Source organism: Tachypleus tridentatus, chromosome 8, assembly GCF_004210375.1.
Source record: "Tachypleus tridentatus isolate NWPU-2018 chromosome 8, ASM421037v1, whole genome shotgun sequence".
NCBI classification, from domain to species: domain Eukaryota; kingdom Metazoa; phylum Arthropoda; class Merostomata; order Xiphosura; family Limulidae; genus Tachypleus; species Tachypleus tridentatus.
The window spans coordinates 63,161,723-63,178,759 of NC_134832.1; the positions used below are offsets into that span (position 1 = coordinate 63,161,723).

General features: G+C 34.2%; 1 protein-coding gene across 1 annotated transcript in view; it reads left to right on the forward strand.

The window, feature by feature from the left end:
• Positions 1-17,037, forward strand: part of LOC143222522 (uncharacterized) — a 95,712-nt gene that overhangs the window by 52,270 nt on the left and 26,405 nt on the right. The window lies entirely within an intron of this gene.

A 17,037-nucleotide genomic window follows, 5' to 3' on the forward strand; every position in this document is an offset into this window, starting at 1 on the left:
ATTTTCGCACATAAGTTTCTATGAAGTAATGCTTAGGACTACTTCATGGATTCGTTTTTAATAGAATTTCAGTCAGTATCTGATGCTGACCTGTGGTCGAAACACTGCAAGATGGAAAAGTGAGTGAATAATAAGAGATAATAGAAAATTATTACATGACTATTTTCTCATTCATCTTATATGTATATTCATGGTTTACTGTCATTATGTTCAAGATTCAATTTTTGATAGAATAATCTATATAAATATGACAGTACTGTCTGTTGAATGCCCATGTAACTACTTCGCAGGGTGTGGATGGATCTCCGCCAAAACTGGTTCATGGAAAGATGTATAACACAATATTATACACGAGTTACTTCTTATTTCACGTATCTCTTGTAGTTCATGTTTTTAGTCAGTCTACATACACAGACAGATAAAGAATATATATATTTTTTAATTTAGCCTTCCTTAATTTAGCAGTGTAAGAATAGAGGGAAGACAGCTAGTTATTACCACCCACTGCCAACTCTCGTGGTTACTCTTTTACCAAGGAATAGTGGGATTGACCGTCACATTATAACGCCTTCTCAGCTGAAAGCGCGAACATGCTTGGTGTGACGGGGATGCGAACCTGCGCCCCTCAGATTACGAGTCGAGTGCCTTAACCACCTGGCCATGCCGGGCCAAGTATAGAATGGGGGGAAGCCACAAGTCTCGCGCTATCGATAAAGTGAAACAGATATTAACTGAATTCTTGTTTATGTATTGTTGAGTTTTTTTCAGGGCCACGAAACTTGAATTACGTCTCTGTTATCTAACGGGGTAACATTAAACAAAGTTTCTAAGCATTATTATATTTATTCTCTTCACTATTCGCTTGCGTTTGAAGTTTCAATCACTTGTATCAATTAGTTCTTACGATATAATTTTGTAGCTTTACCTTTCTAGTAAACCCATAAACATGCTTCGTTCTCTACAATAGGACTTACACTTTTTTTTTGAACTTCCAAACCCTGAGAACTTCATATTACTATCAGTAGCTAACATTCGGAATGTGAGAAACGGTGAATTCCCTGTTTCTCGGTCAATAACCGAGACAACAATTGTGGAATTCACATTTTATTACATACAGTACGATACCTAACTTACTCGATCTGGAGTGTGTTATTAATATACACACATCACAATAGTCTTCTGATAAGTTCCACCTGCTTCTGTGTTCTACAAGGCGTCTTTGTTAGAAAACAGACGACCCTGGAGGTAATCATTAATACAACAATCGAAGCTTTTCTTTACAGTTTTGTACGGTATCAAAAAGTAAAAGTAGTTCTTTGAAATTAACCTTCTCGCCATATTCACCTAGTAAGCAAACCGAGTAAATATCTTTCACCACATTCTTCTAGTAGGCAAACCGAGTAAATATCTCTCACCATATTCACCTAGTAAGCAAACCGAGTAAATATCTCTCACCATATTCACCTCGTAAGCAAACCGAGTAAATATCTCTTGCCATATTCACCTCGTAAGCAAACCGAGTAAATATCTCTCGTCATATTCACCTAGCAAGCAAACCGAGTAAATATCTCTCAGCATATTCTTCTAGTAAGCAAACCGAGTAAATATCTCTCACCATATTCACCTCGTAAGCAAACCGAGTAAATATCTCTCACCATATTCACCTCGTAAGCAAACCGAGTAAATATCTCTCGCCATATTCACCTCGTAAGCAAACCGAGTAAATATCTCTCGCCATATTCACCTAGCAAGCAAACCGAGTAAATATCTCTCACCATATTTACCTAGTAAGCAAACCGAATAAATATCTCTCACCATATTCACCTAGTAAGCAAACCGAGTAAATATATCTCACCATATTCTTCTCGTAAGCAAACCGAATAAATATCTCTCACCATATTTACCTAGTAAGCAAACCGAGTAAATATATCTCACCATATTCTTCTCGTAAGCAAACCGAATAAATATCTCTCACCATATTCATATAGTAAGCAAACCGAGTAAATAGCTCTCATAATATTCTTCTCGTAAGCAAACCGAGTAAATAGCTCTTATCATATTCACCTAGTAAGCAAACCGAGTAAATATCTTTCACCATATTTTTCTAGTAAGCAAACCGAGTAAATATCTCTCACCATATTCTTCTAGTAAGCAAACCGAGTAAATAGCTCTCACCATATTCTTCTAGCAAGCAAACCGAGTAAATATCTTTCACCATATTCTTCTTGTAAGCAAACCGAGTAAATATCTCTCAGCATATTCTTCTAGTAAGCAAACCGAGTAAATATCTCTCACCATATTCACCTAGTAAGCAAACCGAGTAAATATCTCTCACCATATTCATATAGTAAGCAAACCGAGTAAATAGCTCTCATAATATTCTTCTCGTAAGCAAACCGAGTAAATAGCTCTTATCATATTCACCTAGTAAGCAAACCGAGTAAATATCTCTCACCATATTCATCTAGTAAGCAAACCGAGTAAATAGCTCTCACCATATTCTTCTAGCAAGCAAACCGAGTAAATATCTTTCACCATATTCTTCTAGTAAGCAAACCGAGTAAATATCTCTCAGCATATTCTTCTAGTAAGCAAACCGAGTAAATATCTCTCACCATATTCACCTAGTAAGCAAACCGAGTAAATATCTCTCACCATATTCATCTAGTAAGCAAACCGAGTAAATATCTCTCACCATATTCACCTAGCAAGCAAACCGAGTAAATATCTCTCACCATATTCACCTAGCAAGCAAACCGAGTAAATATCTCTCACCATATTCATCTAGTAAAAAGACCGAGTAAATATTCGGAGATAATTTAGACTGAAATAGCCTATTGTTTTAACTCTCAAATTGTTGATGTGTTTTAAAACTGGGGTCCAAATATTTCACCGTATGGAACACTTCTATGATCTCATGTTACAATACTCAGTCAGTATAAAGTAATGACGAAGGAGTGGATGAAGCCACGCATTCTTCATGTAAGACACAGATGAGACACTAACTGTATTGATGGTAGTTTTGTTTCCATGTATTTTTGTGTAACTCTTACTGTTATTAAATCGTCTGTAATGTGCAATCAGATGTTCTATTTTAAAGTAAATTTTTAACAAATTAAATGAGGTCTTGTTTGAAGCAGTTTGTTTTATCTTCACACATAACAACGAACGACAAATGTTTACAAAAACAGCTACTCACAAAGATATCTAAGAATTGAGGTGCGTGTGGAAATTCCTGTTTATTTACGGATGAAACGAATTTCTAAATAAGTTGACAGAAATTGTCAACCCATGCCACACTCTGTTGTTTTAACTGTAGGCTAACACGTTTTACCCTATGCACGACCTTTCACAAAGATAAATATTTTCATTGTCTCTTCTGACAGCAGTAATTTGTGTAGACACGTGACTTTAGAAGTGCAGTTGAGGTGTGCTAGTTATTTTTGATGCGACATTCATGCGGGGAGACGTTACACTAACTTGTTGTTGCTGCTGCTGTTTTGTACTTCTAGTTGTTTTTATCTGCTTAAAGGCGATTGAAACTTAAGTTAAAATTAATGACGTAAAATTGAGTAAATACTGGATTTGATCGTTTAAGTAGCTTTGAAGCCACCGCCGGTACTAAAACCATATAGATGTCATGAAGGTTTTTATCATTGAACTAAAACCACACAGATGTCAAGAAGGTTTTTATCTTTGAACTAAAACCACATAGATGTCATGAAGGTTTTTATCTTTGAACTAAAACCACATAGATGTCATGAAGGTTTTTATCTTTGAACTAAAACCACATAGATGTCATGAAGGTTTTTATCTTTGAACTAAAACCCCATAGATGTCATGAAGGTTTTTATCTTTGAAATGTATAGAAAAGTTTTATCGGATTATTTTTTTAACGTTAATGTAAAAATAACGTTCGAATAATATTATCTGGAACGCTTGATATAAAATACGAATAATGCAAAAAATACATTTGGGTTTGTTAAAATTGTACGTTTGGGTACTCTGAGAAAGCGGCGTGCGTCTCAAAAATGTAAGTGTATGTTGGTTGATCTAGAGGGTAAAATAATTTATCGGATCTCATAATGAAACTTAATGTTACCATTATTCTTATGAATTTATATTTTCATACTGAAGGATGATCGAGATATGAAATGTAGATAGCACCGTTCTCTGTAATAGTGGTAACGTAGACAGCCAGGTCTCTGTAATATTGGTAATACAGACAACACAGTTCTCTATAATACCTGTAATGAGTTTTATGGAAAACTGTCCTAAAATAACAATTATTACATCTGACAATGTTGAATTTTAAGTATGCAACCAACTCTATCTGTTTATCCTACAGTTTCTTCATTTATTAATTTTTATTCGTCGTTGTGTATTTCTAAGAGCCCACGAGCTAAAATACACGTAATAATATGTCAACAATGCAACAATATAATGTCAACAATGTACTCAGTATCAACAAGATCTTCCTTCGTAAATACCAGTTTTGGTTTGGTATTGTCATACTACTTGACAACACACCTAAACAGTTACACGTGTCGTACAAATTGTTCCAGATATCAAACCCATACTACTTGACAACACACCCAAACAGTTACATGTGTCGTGGCAAATTGTTCCAGATATCACACCCATACTACTTGACAACACACCCACAGAGTTACATGTGTCGTAGCAAGTTATTTCAGATATCACACCCCTCTAACGTTACACTGTAAGAGCTGCTGTAATGGGTTTTCATTGGTCGTAAGACATTTTTCTTTTAGGAAGGATTCTGGAAAGGTCTGCTCATACACAAGTTACACTGACGTTAGGTTATTCGACAAATATCAAGTGTATTTGTTTTGGAATTTCGCGCAAAGCTACTTGAGGGCTATCTGCGCTAGCCGTCCCTAATTTAGCAGTGTAAGACTAGAGGAAAGGCAGCTAGTCATCACCACCCACCGCTAACTCTTGGGCTACTCTTTTACCAACGAAGAGTGGGATTAACCGTAACATTATAACGCCACCACGACTGATAGGGCGAGCATGTTTGGTGTGACGGGGATTCGAATTCGAACCCTCGGATTACGAGTCGAACGCCTTAACTATCGGGCCATGCCGGGCCGACTAAAGAAATAGGAAAAATTATAAAAGGGAATTATGTTATATGTAAATCAGCTAAGGTGAGTGTAGTTTGTTTTTTATATGATGAGAACTAAATCAAACTAAAAGTTAAAAGTCTTGCTGAAATAGGATGGTGGCGCCACTAATTTTCTCTCTCTCTCTCGATGTATATAATGCTGTATTTACTCAATGTATTCAAGAATAATATGTATTAGGTACAGTCAAAACATACTTACCATGTAGTCCCAAGAACCACTTAAATTGCCAGCGGTTACAACAAAGAAAGCATTGACATGAGCATGCAAATAGTTAGACAAACAGTCGCTAGGCGGTGTTACTACGAATGACATCATTGCTAGAGCGGCTCTTTGATCCATCAGTGTTTCTTAAGTACACGCTTTTCAGTGTTTTGAAAATGATTCTCAAACAATTTTCACTCTATAAGTGGATGTACAAATTAACTCTAAATTGGTTTTCATGAAATTCCTTTTTGGGGTAAAATAACAATATTACTGTCATATCGATTTAAATTCGTATTAAGTTTGATTCAATAAATGTTGAGCAAATAGAAAATATAGAAGGTTCTTATTTTATATTCTAGCTTGTCAATACAGGTACTCTTACTTCCTAATACGTAAAAAGCTGTAAACTTTGTATTTGGACAACAAAAACTATCTAATTTTAATCAATACTGCATTCAACATACCACGTGACACACAAACACAGCCCGGCATGGCCAAGCGTGCGACTCGTAATCTGAGGGTCGCGGGTTCGCATCCCCGTCGCGCCAAACATGCTCGCCCTTTCAGCCGTGGGGGCGTTATAATGTGACGGTCAATCTCACTATTCGTTGGTAAAAGAGTAGCCCAAGATTTGGCGGTGGGTGGTGATGACTAGCTGCCTTCCCTCTAGTCTTACACTACTAAATTAGGGACGGCTAACACAGATAGCCCTCGAGTAGCTTTGTGCGAAGTTCAAAAACAAACAAACAAACACAGAAATGGATATTTTAGATGTTTTTCTAATATTTTAAATTAAAAATAACTAAAATTGGAATAAAACTATTTATAAAATAGTAGTTTAATAACAATAAACGCGATGACATAGCCATGTCGATTGTGTTAAGGTTGGCGATACAAAATATTTTATATCACATATAGCTAAAAGTAACATATTTTCTATCACATATAGCTAAAAGTAACATATTTTCTATCACATATAGCTAAAAGTAACATATTTTCTATCACATATAGCTAAAAGTAACATATTTTCTATCACATATAGCTAAAAGTAACATATTTTCTATCACATATAGCTAAAAGTAACATATTTTATATCACATATAGCTAAAAGTAACATATTTTCTATCACATATAGCTAAAAGTAACATATTTTCTATCACATATAGCTAAAAGTAACATATTTTCTATCACATATAGCTAAAAGTAACATATTTTATATCACATATAGCTAAAAGTAACATATTTTATATCACATATAGCTAAAAGTAACATATTTTATATCACATATAGCTAAAAGTAACATATTTTCTATCACATATAGCTAAAAGTAACATATTTTCTATCACATATAGCTAAAAGTAACATATTTTATATCACATATAGCTAAAAGTAATATATTTTCTATCACATATAGCTAAAAGTAACATATTTTCTATCACATATAGCTAAAAGTAACATATTTTCTATCATATATAGCTAAAAGTGACATATCTTATATCACATATAGCTAAAAGTGACATATTTTCTATCACATATAGCTAAAAGTCACATATTTTCTATCACATATAGCTAAAAGTAACATATTTTATATCACATATAGCTAAAAGTAACATATTTTATATCACATAGCTAAAAGTAACATATTTTATATCACATATAGCTAAAAGTAACACATTTTCTATCACATATAGCTAAAAGTAACACATTTTCTATCACATATAGCTAAAAGTAACATATTTTCTATCACATATAGTTAAAAGTAACATATTTTCGAGGGTTAGAGAAAGACTACTTAATTGGATTGAATATTTAACCGAATGAAAGAAAATAAAAACTTATTAATGTAGTCCAGTCAAAATGGACCTTTGTTACTAGTGGTGTTCCTCAGAGATGAATATCTGATAGATCTCTTACTTTTCTTATATATATATTAATGATACATGGACATAATCGTTAAATTAATAAAGTTTTCTGTTGACATTAAACTCTTGGGTATTTTAACTATGTTGGAGATATTGAGATATTACACAATCAATAAGCCTGGATCGATTGATAAGTTGGACAAATAATTGGCAAATGACCTTCCAAATTTATCTTTAGTTTCAACGACTCCCTATAGTGGGCATTATTTGTACGAATAAAATCTTCTGTCAGTTAAAAGTAATACTTTAATTACCAACCTTGTTATGAAAGTAGTTTTTGGACTCGTAGTTGAAAAATTTAAAATTCGAGGTACTTTATAAACCTTATTGTCTCAGTTGATTCAATTATACAATGGGTGTACCAGCAGGCAGCTGGCTATTAACCTATAATGCACCTTACCAGGGAGAATGTGTCAACATTTTCGTACGTTTGTGCCACAGGAAACCAACACCAAGCACCTGTTTGCTTTACAACAGCAAAAATTACTGGTATGATTCAAAAGTTAACCGAATAACAACAACTTATGTTCACTAAATTAAATAAGAAAACCGGCAGGATTCATTGAACAGCAACCTATGTTCACGAAGTTAATCAAGAGGACCAGTGGGACTCAACAGTTCACTGAATAAAAACAAGTTAAACTGACGTGATTTCTCCGAATTTAAATTTTCAACCTGAATGATACTTTATGCACACGCTGGCTGAACGATAAGGTCAGACACTTCTATCATTTAGCTGTCCCTAATTTTGAGGCCCGGCATGGCCAAGCGTGTTAAGGCGTGCGACTCCTAATCTGAGGGTCGCGGGTTCGCATCCCCATCGCGTTAAACATGCTCGCCCTCCCAGCCGTGGGGGCGTAATAATGTGACGGTCAATCCCACTATTCGTTGGTAAAAGAGTAGCTCAAGAGTTGGCGGTGGGTGGTGATGACTAGCTGCCTTCCCTCTAGTCTTACACTGCTAAATTAGGAACGGCTAGCACAGATAGCCCTCGAGTAGCTTTGTGCGAATTTCCAAAACAAACCCTAATTTTGAACTACTGAGAAGAGCGAGCCAGTGGCGCCCGCTGCCACAATGACGTTGTTCACAGTAACTTGAATCACTGTCATTTGTATAATGGGACTACATGTGAAAACACGGAGCGTTATTTATCAGTGTCATAACGTATCGAATCTCGGATCCCTGGATCCACAAACAAACACATTAACCATTGGAACACGCTTGGCTGAATTGTCTGAGAATCAGCCTTTTTAAGCAAATTGTATTATTAATAAATAATTAAACTAGTACAGCGAGACTAAAGTTTCTATCTTATGTTGAGAGTCTAAAGTGAAAACACCTAATAACTTGCAACTGACAAGGTTCAAAAACGTGAGGCTCACGAGGAGTTAAAAGAACAAGTTTGTCGTGTAAGAAAACACATGAGTTTAAGAAACTTAATCTTTTTACACAAAATATAATTAATAACTTAGTAATACAAATGCAACTCGCTGTATGAAATTAACTAAATAAATAGATATATCACAATACAATAAACCCAACAGCTTCTGAAAATGAGCTTGAAGAAACGTTTGAGCTAATAAACAATTTTATTGGTTTGTTTTGAATTTCGCGCAAAGCTACACAAGTGATATCTGCGCTAGCCGTCCCTAATTTAGCAATACAAGACTAGAGGTAAGGCAGCTAGTCATCAACACCCACCGCAAACTCTTGGGCTACTCTTTTACCAACGAATAGTGGGATTGTCCGTGACATTATAACGCCACCGCGGCTGAAAGGGCGAGCATGTTTGATGCGACGGGGATTTCGAACACCTTAACCCACCTGGCCATGCCGGGCCCATCAACTTAATAGTAACAATTAAAATGATTTTTGTATTTTCACACTAATATTTGTCTCCTAGTGTTCAGTGATATGACACCTATGTTAGAAAGAGAACAGACAGTAGATTATGGAGCTTTTTACTTAATTAAAAACAGAAAATTAACAATTCAATCTAATTTACGTAATGTTCTGTTTACATTTACAGTTTGCTTTTAAAATAAAATATTAAATCTGCTATTTTAATCTTACGAACCTTATAGTTTTCTGTTATATACTGCATACGTTTTAGAAAGCTAATAGTGTTATTACTGTTAACATTTGTATAGACAGTATTACTGTTAACATTTGTATAGGCAGATAGTTCAATAACATGATGAACTCACTGTAGAATATTTCAACTTATATCAACTTGTGATTACGTTATAAATGTGTATGATTTAAATGGAAGTCTATTATTTGCATTTTTTATTGGTTTAGCATAATAATAAAAACATCCATTTATAAGTAAAATATTAAACCTACTATTTTTTATTGTAACTTTAACAGTTTGCTCTGATATATTGCTTATGTCTTATGTGTATGTGGTGTTTCTATTGGCAGATGATGCTACTAAAGACAATATTAGCTCAGTCTGTGAATTATCGATTAATCAATAATATTTTACCATATTTACCTGGTATGCTTTTTACAAATATCGGTCCTAAACAGCACAGAGTTTTCAAAATACCATGCACTAATTTAACTCCCATCTTACTGCTTCATTAGTTTGGTTTTTATGAACTAAATATACTCTTATGCTATTCCTCTATTCATATAATTATGAATTTTATTATGTATAACAGTAAATGAGTCCTTGACAAAGTATATCATTTTACACATGTTGACAATTGCCTTATAGTTTTCACTTACATATGTTTTACAAAGGTGAATGAATGATAGTACTTGGTAAATTGTTTTATTAAGGTTCTGTAGGCGAATGGTATTACTAGACATGTTGAATGTTTTTATAAAAACAGACAATATCACTATACTTTTGTAGTATTTTGTGCAGATTTCAACTTGCCTCAACTTATGTTTATAATTTCCATCTATATATTTAACTTTATATTAAATGTGTTTTATGAAAACAAATGATGCTAGTAACGGCAGAAAGTGTTACTATATTCTCGTAAGACAACACATAAGTTTCAACTTGTCTCAACTTGTTTGTAATTTTCAGTCTACATTTAATCTACATGACATACTCTTGACAATTACCAAAATTTTGGAGGTAAAACACTTATTGCTAATTAATTTCTATAATTAATACATTGTAGAATATGTAATAGTCCTGAAAATAATGATTACTTAATTCATCACATGTTGTACAATAATTTTCATGTTTAGCCTCAAAAGTTGATTTGTTTTCCCAAAATTTCAAGACTCTATGTAAATAACTGTGTTTAACCATTACTATTGTAGAAAATTATATTTTTACCTTTTGTACGTACCTTTCTGAACATTAAATGATAGATGTTCTTTCCACTTCTATCTGAGGTCATTAACAATGAACAGAAACAACAGAAAGATCAACACGTATAACACACTTCAACCTTATTGGATGTTTAGGTTGACACAACACAGCTGACAGTATGTCATCTTTTACTTAAAAAAAAGGGGTGTGATAGAACTTACGATCAACAAGTGTAGGCTCAGCGGTATGTCTGCGGACTTATAATGCAAAAACCGGGTTTCGATACCCGTGGTGGGCAGAGCACAGATAGCCCATTGTGTAGCTTTGTGCTTAATTCAAAAAACAAAAAAAAACAACAAGTGTCAAAATTTACAATTAAAAAATTAGGAATGGGAGTACCGAAAACAAGGTAGGAATGGATGGGAGGACATTAAAACACTTAGTGGTTTTTACCATGGTGCAATCTGAAAACATCAAAAATACACTAATACACTATATACGAAAGCTACATATATGTTAGTTTATAAAACACATATCTATAAATGTCTAGATTAGTCTTTTATGATAAATCACACATCATGAATATTAGTTTCTAAGAAATATGTTTGAACAACTAATGCAAGTCTATATTTATATTGCTGATATAAAACGCATATTTCATCATAGCCTGCTCTACTACCAGTAATATAAGTAAGCAAATTTTAAAAATAACAAGCAATATATGCAATTAAAATACAAATTAAAACTGTAAATATAAGTTGAAATTTGTTGAAATATTTATACAATATAACAAAAGTATAGTAATACTGTACATCTATATGGGCAGATGATGCTAATAACGGCACTGTTAACATAGTTCTTAGGATCACTGATTGGTCAATGGTATTTTGCCTTACTTGCCCATAGAAACATTATTCTCAGTAACACTATCAGCCTATAAAAACACCTTCTGCATTTGTAAAACACATAAAAACAACAATGTCAACTCAACGTTTCACAAATTAGATTCAATTACTAATTTTACGATTTTGATTGATAAAGTTGACGACACGTTCATCTGCATCTTTCTTTTATGGTTCCCTTGGGAATTATCTGAACCCTCATTATACCAACGTGCACTCTAATACTTGTACCCCCAGTAATACATCGGCATGTCTGCGGACTGCCAATACTAGAAACCGGGTTTCGATACCTGTAGCCCAAATAACCCATTGTGTAACTTTATTCCAATCAATCAGTCATTCTCTAACACCATTTTATGGCTTTCTACAACAGCAAACAACTTCTGCTGGTGAAATGTCATGGTGGCTTTACAACTTCTGTCTGTCAAGTGTTCCTTATCTTAATGTATGTGTCAAGCTTTATTATCATAATTAGAATTGTATTTATTTAGGTTTTGTTGTTTAGTACTTTTAAATAGTCGTTAGAAATTTATATATAGTACTGAAACAATTTGACAAAATTCACACGAAATGCAAATGAATTTAAAATACTTACAATGCATAAAACTACACTATGTACGATTCATTAAAAAATAAAACAAAAACGGACAAATTTCGCATTATATATTAAAACTATTAAGAATTAATAGTTTCTATAGTTTAATATTCAAATAATCAAATAGAAGGCTATTAGAACCTAAAAGGTAATAATAATAAAGATGCTTAACTACAATGGTAAAGGCTCTTCTGGTCAGAACACCAAATGAAAATGCCTCTATTTATATCTTTTTAAAAAATGCAGAGATGTCTATTACAATATCATCATGTAATGTCTAAACCATAACAGCAAAAAAACAACAACTATATTTTAATAAGTAGCTTAAAGTTTATACTTGTGTGTTTACATACAGCTTTAAAGGCATGCTACAAGTTCTTACGCTGTAATATACAACTTCAATAGGGTTGCGATGATGCTTGTTTGAAATTATCACTATATTACGTATCTTTGGTTTTAGTGCAAATGATTAAGTCTGTTTATAGGTTTATTTCCTAAAATTAATTCAGAACAGAGAAAGTAGCAGATTCGAATACATTATAACGTTTTGTCTCAGACTTTACAAATCAACAAAAATAACAAAACATGTTTTTTTTATGTTTTATAGTGAAGTACAGTACTGTGTAAATGCGTTAGAGCAAAGAAGTTAAGAATTAGATTTCAGGTTACTCTTAAAGAACAATGGACGGTAAATTACAGATGAAACATTAACATGTTATTAATCTTCATACTTAGTACAACAGAAACTAAGTGGAATTGCTTGAGTTTAACAAACAGTTAATATTTCGTGTGTCCCCCTTTTGATTTAATAACTACAGACAGTCTTTCAGGCATTGTTGCAACATATTTAATCAAAGTGTCTTTTGGTATTTTACTTCAAATATCTCTAACACACTCCCATAAAGTTTCCTTGGAAGTAACATTTGATTTGTCAATATTTCGATCTGTCAAATTCCAAATATGGGTTCAGATCGTGGCTCTGTGGGGCCGATTACATCAATTGAATGACGCCAGCAGCTTCTTTCTTAGCTAAGTAATTTCTTCATATGTTGGATGAGTGCTTGGGCTCTTTATCTTCTTGGTAGCAGAATACTTTACCAATAATACGCAAACCACAAGGTATGCCATGATAGACCTGTATCTTATGGTACTTACACTGGTCCATTATTCCATCTATTGTGTAAATATCTCCTGTCACCTCACCATAAAACACCTCCAAACCATCACACTACCTCTCCCATGCTTCAATGCCTGTGTTATACATTAAGATAAGTGTCTTTCACCTTTCTACTAAAAGATGTACAACCTACGCATTGAACCAAATCATCAACAGTCCAGTTTTTGTATTTCTCAGCATATCTTAGTCTCTTGATAATATTTGAAGATCGAAGTAAAGATTTTTTAACTGTTACGTGACCAAATATTCCATTCGAGTTGAGTCTTCTAAATGCTGTAGATCTGAAAACTTTTCTGTCATTTGGTACATGGTCCTTTATTTCACACATGACATCAGTGTCAGTCTTCTTTCTGTTCCAAAAGCTGCATAAACAAAGATATTTAACATCAGTATCATTGAGTTTAGGTGTTCTGCCTCTTTCTTTCCTATTTTTAAATTTACATGTCCTGGTCTCACAGTCTAGGGTGTACCTGACAGTGCTTGGGGAGCATTTCAAGTCTGCAGTAATTTGTCAAAAGTCCACCCAGAATCATGTAAAGCTTTATGTCACAAACTCTCTGCTCTACTGATAATTCTCTATGCTTTTTGAGTCGTTGGCATGGCAACAAACTATAATATGTTAAACACTGTTTATATCAAGGTTTATTTATATGGTATTATTAAATCGCTTTCTTCTAGCATATACCGCTACCATATGCTAGATCCTTGCAAGCTTCTTTCTATATAGTGAAGACACTGTATGTGGTACCATGAGAGTTGTTGCAGACCCTAAGTTTCATCAGTATGTTTATTCAAACAGAACCCTAATGGTATGTCTAAATAATGGTGAGTATTCTCACCTTGGTTCATTCAGTTGTCAGCAGGAAGCAGTGAAGGTTTAACATTGTGTTGAAATTTACATTCTATAATGACATGGAAGAATTATCCCCATAAAACTATAAATATGAAGAAAATATTATCTTGTTCTAACACTTTTGCACAGTACTGAATGTATACAGTAGATGATATCCGCTAGCACTTAATCAACTGTGTGCATCAAGATAATTTAAAAAAAAAACTGAAACATGTCGTTCCTCAGCCGTGTTAAGCAAAGTTTAATATCTTGTAACAGGTAAGAATTCACGAACACAAAATCAGTGGCAAATGCCGCTATTTACCTCAGACAACAGTATGCTACATACTCAAGAATAATCTCCATCTAGAAACAAAGTCAACAGAGTATGGGTTCACCAAGATAAGGTTTACAGTCATGCCTACCATCCAATCATTACATACCTCAAGCAACTGGAAAATGGAACAGACATTCCTGCTATTCTATATGAATGCATACAGTCAAGTCTCTGAACGCAGTGACTGAGGATTCCTGTGTGATTGGACTGTTGAACAGACACTAAGAAACTATTGTCCTCTTATATTATAGGGATTATGGAACATAAACAGGAATTTGTACTGTGTTTTGAACACGACAGCTATACGACTGAGTCTTTTGTAATAGAAACTGTGCTGCAGAGCTATTACTAACATGCACAGTCGTCAGATACTATATGACCAGACTCGGAGATTTGTATCTAAAACGTAGTCAGACTCCGAAATCTTTAATGTAAATAACTCAACCTTCTTGTATAAAAAATGTCATTAAAATTAGCTATTAGGAATCAATTTCATTAAATAATTCCCAAGTACAAAAATCAAAGTAATATCACATGGGTATTGGAGATAACACCTGAATACACCGAGTACGTGTAGAGTGTATTTGTAAAGTGGAAACTGTTGACGGCTTTAATTAATTCTTAATTAAAATCGTAACGTTGATTTTAATTATTTACTAAATTTTAAACATCGGTTTGCTACATAGGAAATACGATACAGTTTTAACACCTTACATAATCTCGAGAAGCGCTTAACTTTAAAATTTTGTTTTCTTACAGCAAAATGCTTGGATAATTCAAAGTACTGAACTGCCACTTCCGTGCTAAAGCCAGTCAACGAAACTAGAAAAAAAAAAATCATAGCTTCAAAAACAGAATAAATATCAATGAAGCCCAGTAGAGGGTTTCTAATGGCGCCAAATCATAATTATTGATACTTAGGTTATTACGTTTGACTAAATTAAGCCAATTTTAGGCAACTTTTGCGGGCGTAATCGTCTTTGAACTACACGCTTCACTGATCAGTAGTTGAGTATAAGACACTTTAAAAATTCTTAGGAACACTTGTATACAGTCACGCTAGATGTTTCTGACATAGGTAACGGCGCCAGACTTCTATAGTGCCTCGTTTCACAAATTGGTTACACACAATCAAGGAATGTGGTGTAGGAACTACCCTTGCAGTCACCGTCCTATTACCGCTTTCTCACAAACTATTCGTATTTCAGGATTACCTTAAGCCCCAATTTAATGCGTATTTTCAGGTGAAGATGGTTTCTTCTAAATTATGTCTATTATCTTTTCTCTGTCGTCACGTCTAGCAAGAAGAAGGAACGGCGGACGATAGAAATGTGTCCAGTTCTGGTTTTGTAACACATACAGGACAGAGTTCACTCACCACACGTCTAGCGAGAGTGGACCTCTTTCCAAAATACGGTTATTTGCTGTCGGTCTGTGCTAGTTTCGTAATTAGGCCTAATGGACGTTGTATCGCGTGTACACTCACTCTCGTTTGACCAGTTTTTATCTATTGCACGAAGGTGCTTACCCGACCTTCGTAAAGGGTCTTATGTTTGTTGAAAAGGCAGATTGATTACACTATAGCTAGAACGATAAGGCCTTGGAGCTATCGGATTGCTTGACATATCATGCGATATTCAGGAAGAACAATATTTCATATATTCTAGATGTATATATGTGCGAGTACACATGGTACAACACGTAATTCGACACAAACCGAGTGTTCATCTTCTGGTACACGAAATGTATATGGCTATGATAAGAAAAAATTAGTTCCGCATGAAATAAAAACCGTGAATCACGCAAACTCGTAGTGCGTATTCCAAATATTAATCTCATTAACACCTAGTAGAATTCTACCCACATCAATCACGATAACATATTTCTCGTGAATATAAACAGCCTTAAGGGATTGGAAATTAAACAGATGCACTTGATATGTATTACAAAAGAAATCACAAGAAAACGTGCCTTAAAATATACGTAACTGGACCTTAAAGTCTGTGAACTTCAAATGTTTTTTCTTTGTGTAAATGTTACTGTTTAATATGCTTATCATATTAGCACAATTCCGTAACCTTACAACATTTATAGATATACATCAGAAGTATTGTGTGATCTTTTCTTCGAACAATGTTGGATACAGTAATACTAAACTTTTCGGGAGCACAGAATCACGCATGTTAACTCAGCAAATATTCAAACATTCGAATCATTGAAGCTGAAATCTTACTGTTAAGTGTTAACCATCTTCCGTGGGAAAATGTGAAACACGGCTTCGAAATTTATCTAAAATAGTTTTACGTAAACTCTGCAACCATAAAAGTTCCTGTGTACCTTTCAAACTGTTTGAAATATTAAATCGATTTCTCAGTGTAGGACGTCTATATTGTTGACACCAAATCCCCCTTATTTTAACAGTTTTCTTTTATTTGAAATTAGAAGAGTTAATCTACGTCCCTCTTTCGAGAGGGGACACGGCATGGCCAGGTGGTTAAGGCACTCGACTTCTATTCTGAGAGTCGCGGGTTCCAATCCCCGTCGCATCAAAAATGCTTGCCCTTTCAGCCGTGTGGGCGTTATAATGTGACGATCATTCCACTAGTCGTTGTTAAAAGAGTAGCCCAAGAGTTGGCGG